This window comes from Choloepus didactylus, chromosome 11 (genome assembly GCF_015220235.1).
Source record: "Choloepus didactylus isolate mChoDid1 chromosome 11, mChoDid1.pri, whole genome shotgun sequence".
NCBI classification, from domain to species: Eukaryota; Metazoa; Chordata; class Mammalia; order Pilosa; family Megalonychidae; genus Choloepus; species Choloepus didactylus.
The window spans coordinates 42738527-42745868 of NC_051317.1; the positions used below are offsets into that span (position 1 = coordinate 42738527).

General features: G+C 37.3%; 1 pseudogene; it reads right to left on the reverse strand.

The window, feature by feature from the left end:
• Nucleotides 1-6505: 6505 nt before the first annotated feature.
• LOC119506502 lies at nucleotides 6506-6733 on the reverse strand (annotated as a pseudogene).
• Nucleotides 6734-7342: the final 609 nt, after the last annotated feature.

Consider the following 7342-nt stretch of genomic DNA (forward strand, 5'->3'; position numbering starts at 1 on the left):
TACAAAGTACCGTGGCCGAGGTGGATGCTTGCAAAAAGGACCGTGTGGCTTTGAGTTGAAGTATTTACTATCTGGCCCTTTACAGAAAGAATCGACTGACCCTTGCTCTAAATCTGTCCTTCCTTTATTATCTTCCTCCATCTCCAATCCCTCCCCCTGTCACCCCACCTCTGTGTCTGAGGCCGGTTTGGGTCAGTCAATGGCGCTGGAGGTCTCCTCTTTGTTTGTGGAACTCAGGGTCAAAGAGACTGTTAACCTTTGTTTTAGCATAATGTTCTGCAGGGAAGCAAGCAGCCTTGTTTCCACATGCAAACTAAATTTATTGGTATCTACAGCAGGAGAACATTACTCCCTACCTCTGTGTGGTTTGCATTCATATTTTTGCTTCAGGGTTTAGGGAATATATTTTCTTAGTATTTGCTTATGGATCTGGTTTTAATGGAAAAGGCTGTGCGGCAGAATACCGGCCTGCTACTGTTAGCTCTGTCTGGAATGCTTTGCATGCACATGGTAGATTACAGCAAATTGTTGAATATTTGTGGTCTAGGGAAGTGGCAGCTGTCACCCTAGATGAGATTATGTGTCTGTCTCTTTCAAGTTCAGGATTTCAGTTCCTGGAAAGGGTCCTCTCTAATATCTCATGAGTTAAAGACACATATACACACTGCAAACTGAAGAAATGAGTAGGAATATAACTGTATCACCTGTGACAAAACAAGGTGATTGTGTTCTTTGCCTCTGCCCTGCAATCATCAGTTTCTTTCTGAGGCAGCATGTTTATTTGCTTAATGCTAGAATAATAACCACGGAAACTGGGCAGTGTGTTAAAATTAATCTTTTAAATCACTTAATGTGCTGCGAAAGCAGCCAATTGTACTTGGACTAAAGTGAACTACTTTTAACTTGAAGAGGAATATTTCATTTTGGTTTTAATTTTACATTAATTTAATTTTGTAGTGTCGGAGAATAAGACAATTTTACTTTACTTTTTCCCTGAGGAGATGTCAATGAATTCTCAATTCCTTCCAAGAAGCTAGTCTTTGGGCACTTTTGTGGTCTGCTCTATCACCTGATGCTTGATTCAGGTCTACTGGACTTAGAATAGTGTCGTGTGTGCAGGGGGCACTGATTATGGTGTATGTGTGCATGTGCGTGTGTCTCTCTGTGTGTGGCATGCGTGTACCTGTGCACATGCCTTCTTAAATTGAGGGAAAGGCTGGCTAAATTCTCAACCCAGCACTACAGAATGGGCATAAACACAAAAGGAGGTCCACATTTGCATAAAAATCATGGTTGATCATTTTTCTGTTTCATAAATTCAGTTTTATTGAGATATATTCATACACCGTATAATCTATCCAAAGTATACAATCAATGGCTCACAGGATCATCATTGAGCATTCATCACCACAATCAGTTTTAGAACATTTTCATTGCTCCAAAAAAAGAAATAAAAATAAAAAAGAAAATCCAAAACATCCCATACCCCTTCCCCCTGCCATTATTATTATTTTTTAAACAGTTTTATTCACACACCATACAATTCATCTTAAGTGTACAATCAATGATTCTTGGTATAATCACATAGTTATGCATTCACCATTACAGTTAATATGAGAACATTTTCATTTCTTCTGAAGAAAAGAAGTCCCATACCCCTTATATCCCCCAATTATTGACATCTAGCTTTGGTATAGTGCCTTTGTTACAATTAGAGCAAGAATATTATAATGTTATTGTTAACTATAGACCTTAGTTTATATTAATGGTATTTTTTCCCATATACCACTCTATTATTAACACCCTGTAATAGTGATGTATGTTTGTTCTAGTTGTTGTAAGGACTTTCTTATATTTATACAATTAACCACCATCATTGTCCACTGTAGATTTCACTAAGTTATAAAGTCCCAGTTTTTATCCTCCAGCTTTTCTTCTGATGACATACATGACTCTAGCCTTCCTCTTTCAATCATACTCATAATCAGCTTTGTTAATTAGACTTATAGTATTGTGCTACTCTCACAGAGGATTGTACTATCCATTTTTGAACCTTTACAGTCAACCTTATCAAACATTCTGTAGTCCTTAAACATCAATTGCCGAATCTCTGCCCTCTTTTTATCACCTAATAACGGATGCTTTTGACTTTAACTCTTTGAGTGTGCTCACTATAGTTAGTTCATATTAGTGAGATCATACAATACCTGTCCTTCCATTTCTGGCTTATTTTGCTCAACATATTGTCTTCAAGGTTCATTACATCGTTGCATGCCTCATAGCTTTATTGCTTTCTGCAGCCACACAATATGCCATTGTATGTATACTCCACAGTTCACCCTTCTGTTCCTGGACCCCTGGGTTGCATCCATCCACTGGCAATTGTGAATAATGCCACCATATACATTGGTGTGCAAATTTCTATTCATGTCCCTGCTTTCAGTTCATACAAGTATATACCTAGTAATGGGATTGCTAGATAATATGGCAATGCTATCCTTAGCTTCCTGAGGAACCACCACACTACCTTCCACAGTGGCTGCACAATTCTACTTCCCTACTAGCAGTGAATAAGTATACCTCTTTCTCCACATCTCCTCCAGCACTTGTAGTTTTCTGTTTATTTTTTAAACAGTTTTATTCACACAACATACAATCCATCCTAGGTATATAATCAATGGCTCTTGGTATAGTCACATAGTTATACATTCACCACCACAATCTATATGAGAACATTCCCATTTCTTCCATAAAGAAAAAAGGAAAAAAAAATTCCATACCCCTCTCTTATATCCTCTCTTATTTACATTTAGCTTTGGTATATTGCCTTTGTTACAATTAATGAAGAATAATACAGTGTTACTATTAACTATAGATCTTAATTTGCATTAATTGTATTTTTTCCATATACCATCCCATTTTTAACACCTTGTAATAGCAACATACATTTGTTCTCATTCATGTAAAAACTTTCTTATATTGTACAATTAACCACCATCGTTGTCCTCTTTAGGTTTCACTAAGTTATACAGTCCCAGATTTTATCCTCTAGCTTACCTTCTGGTGACATACCTGACTCTAGCCTTGCTTTTTTCATCCATACTCACAAAGCTTTGGTTTGAACTTGAGATCCTCTAGAGCAGATAGGATCTTGCAACAAAGCTGAGACTACTTTAATCCAATTATCTGCTTGATGTGTTTCAGGTCACATAGGTAGCCGTGAAGGTCCCCTGTTAGATTCCCCGCTTGGAAGGACCCTGGATGTTATTGCATTTCTAGGGTTCAGCACAAAACTCTCAGAACTCAGCTAGTTTGGGGTTGGCTTTTTTTTTTTTTTTAAGAGTCCCCAGTTTCCCATTTTGAGTAGATTCTATAGAATGAAGACTATACCACCAGAAGGAAGCATCCCGTAAATTCATTACTAGGATCAGATAGGAGAATATTCAAGGAAGAAGACTGACTTTCCTCTAGGAAAAGACAGTTTCATGGCTTGAATTTAATTCTCTGTCCTGAAATAGAATAATGATATAAAGATTTGTATGCCAGGATTTTCTATCTTATCATAAACATTACATAAGCATTGACTTTATCTGGATTTGTTCCAAATGTTCACTTCTCTGGCAGCAGTGGAGGCTATACATTGTCCCAAAAGGGATGCTTTACCCATTGAAACCAGGGAGACTAAATAATGACGTGATTAATAATCACAAGTGTGGTTTCTCCTCTTCATCTTTAGATAAAGCAGCAGGATGTTTCTTTAGTCTTATAAAGAGGAGGCTCCATAACAGACGTGGAAGATGAGGGTGACTCTTACACTATAGTAGTGATCTTTAGGATAGTCTGTGGGAGGCCAATCTGGCAATGGGTCACTACTCAGATGACGGAAACCAAGTGCTACAATTTAATTGAGTAGTCATCACCATTAGCCACCTCCAAAATGCAAAGGTGTTTGGAAAGTAGAAAAATCAAGGGTGATAGACAATTCTGTCTTCAAATTTTGAATTTTATTAGCAGGCTATATAGAAAACATTAACTTTGTGTTTGTTTTCTCAGTTTGGTTCACTAATAAAATACAAACTTTTGAGTTTTTATGTACTCAGGTATGAAAATGGAATATGAGGACAGATTTCCAAGTGCATTCATTTCCTCCAGTCATTCTGTAGGGCCAATGGGAATACAGGGATGGAAAATTAGCTCTTTTTTGTTTTTAATAAGTAGGGATTGGCGTGTCCATTTCGTTACTTAGATGGAGCTTCCATGCACATGCAGAACATGTAGATATCACACTCTTAAAAAAATGCATAGCCTTGTTTTCCCCAAAGTGGCTGAAGACATTTGTAAACCAGGATGTGCTTCAATTGAAACCACTGGATATGGAGGTTTTGTCTTTTAATTCTTACCCAAACATAGAAAGAGAGGAAGTCCCCTTTTCCAAAGTAACATGATTTTGTTTATTAATTTTAAAAAATCTGGTGACATATGATTCAAGAATCCCCTCTGTCTCTTTCTGTCTTTCTCTGTCTCTCTCCCTCTTTTTCCCCCTGTAGCTGCATTTCAGGCATCTTTATTCACGGCATACATTTTTGGTGGAGAGACTGCCTTGGAAATCTTTCTCCCCAGTTACTTACAGAAGTCAACTCCTAACTAAATCCAGACTCTCTTACAACAGCAGTAGATGAGATCCTTTCCATCTGCGATTTACTAGGCTTGAAAGCATCCTGCCCCCAGGTTACCTCTGGTCTTGCCCAGTTTGGATGGCCAGGACCTCTCAGCACTACCCACTGTCCTGCTCAGAGTCATTTCTGCAGCTGGGGAATAGCAGCCATTAATCCATTTTCTTACTGAAGGGTTTTACTTCTTTGTTCCCATGACTTATAAATATGTCATATTATTTCTTTTTTTTTTTTTTTCTTTATTTTTTTTAATCATCATTTTATTGAGATATATTCACATACCACGCAGTCATACAAAACAAATCATACTTTCGATTGTTTACAGTACCATTACATAGTTGTACATTCATCACCTAAATCAATCCCTGACACCTTCATTAGCACACACACAAAAATAACAAGAATAATAATTAGAGTGAAAAAGAGCAATTGAAGTAAAAAAGAACACTGGGTACCTTTGTCTGTTTGTTTCCTTCCCCTATTTTTCTACCCATCCATCCATAAACTAGACAAAGTGGAGTGTGGTCCTTATGGCTTTCCCAATCCCGTTGACACCCCTCATAAGCTACATTTTTATACCATATTATTTCTTAATATTACAATATACTTGTAATATAAACAATCAAGTCTGGCGATACAGGAAACAATAAAAAAATCATATCGTGTTCATTAAGGATTTTCCTGTATCAAGTACTGTACTATCCCTCAACTTTCTAAATTTTTCAAAGTTTTGTTATATAAAGCCACCCTTCTGTGACAATCACTTGAGTCCCCTCTGAATCCATCAATACTGGCCTCTGAGCTAAGCACGCCAGACGCTGCATTTTTGAGTGGTAAGATTTTTTACGTCAAGCTTCTATAATCAATAATAAAGTTGTTACTCTGAAAGAATTTAGCTAAGAAATTGTTTAAATAAAATAGTAATTCTTAAGACCTCATCCTACTACAACAAAGTCATGGGTCATTTTTTAGCCAAGTGATTGGCACAGACTTAATGTGTTCTCTTTCCCTTTTTTGTTTCTTTTTCCAATCAGTAGCTCAAAGAAAAGAGGGAGTAATTGAATTTTAGAATCTTGCCAGATTTTTTGTGCAATCAGTACAGATGAACACTGTAGGGTTCTACTGTATTAGAATCTCATGAAAAACCCTAACATTCCATTCCATTGGGGTATTCTGTTACTTTCCATATTTAACAATTCTAGCACACTAAAGTGGCAGCAGCTACTTTTCATCGACTTGAGCATCTGATCTCAGGGACTTAAAACAAAAATAGATCTGTGGTTTGATTCTGAGTTTTTGTAACAATGTAGTGCCAAATATTTCTGATTAAACAATTTTTAAAACTTTTTGGCCAAGATGAAAAATACTGCCAACATATTATGTGGTATTGGTTCAATAGTCACTTTGTGCTGAAAATTAAAAACCCTAAGCTTCTCAAATGTCTAACTTCACAGAATCTACTTATAATTGAGGGATTTACTGTTTGTCTAAATTACACCACAATTTTTATCAAACAGCAACTGCTACAAAAGGAATCAGAAAAAAAGTGACTTCACAAAAATACTCTAAAATATTTGACAATATTATGTAGGAACTGACAGAGTTTTAGTGTTTAATATTTAATAGCACGAATGACCAAGGTCCAAGATGTGACATTACATGTTCAAGAAAATGGGGGAAAAATCACTCTGAAAACTAACAATGTAGTATACGACAAGAATGCATACTTTATAATATAAAACCTGTGTACACATAGTAGTTGCAAAAAGCCATTCGGTCTTCTCTTGGCTTGTAAAAATGGTGTTCCAGATTTCATTGTAAATTAGCAACCTTCAACTCTTCTGTGTGGCAGGTATCTTGTGTTCACCTTCCAGTTCTTTCACTCCAGCCTGTGTCATGAAGTCTGCAATGTTTTACTCCAGGTCATCAATGAGACAACTCAAATCATTAATTCTAATAATCTGGTCAGACATAGTCTGAAATTTATATTGCATCTGTTGCAGGAGTGTCTGCACCACTGAGGTGAGATCCTGCATGGTCTTGGGGTCAGTCTGGGCCATCTCCCCAGTTTCCAGCTTGGCAGCAAAGTCTCAGCCTGTCACCTCCCTGTGTCTCTTTAAAAATCCGATTGAGAAGCAACAAAGCAAGACAGGACAGGTTAGGCTGATGCTGCAAGATCTGAAGAAGATAGAGCAGCTCCCCAGTTTGGGCCTGCTCCAAAGCACCCTGGGCTACCTACCCAGCACAGAAAAGCCCAGTGGAACATTAGCTGGTAGCTTATGTTTCTGTATTTCAGTTGAACTTGTTCTCTAGTCTGGTGTTGCAGAATTTTGGGCAATGAGATTTTAAAACTCCTATATCACTGTCAATCACCCATCTATAAATTCTTCACTTTCTGCTGTCTGTTTAGTTCTGTTCTCACTGCCTCCTTCTTGGTGGCCTCTCATTTCCAACCTTCTCTGGCTTTGAATTTTAACTGACTTCCCACCTGTCATCTCTCCCCACATGTGTTTACCCTGTGTATGTGTTGGGGGATTGAATCATGTTTCCTAAAAAGGGTATGTTCAAGTTCCTGTGGATATGAACCCATTTATAAATAATATTTTTAAATATGTTGAGTGAGTCAGGGTGTGGACTGGTTTGTAAATAGGATCTATGAAGATCCTATT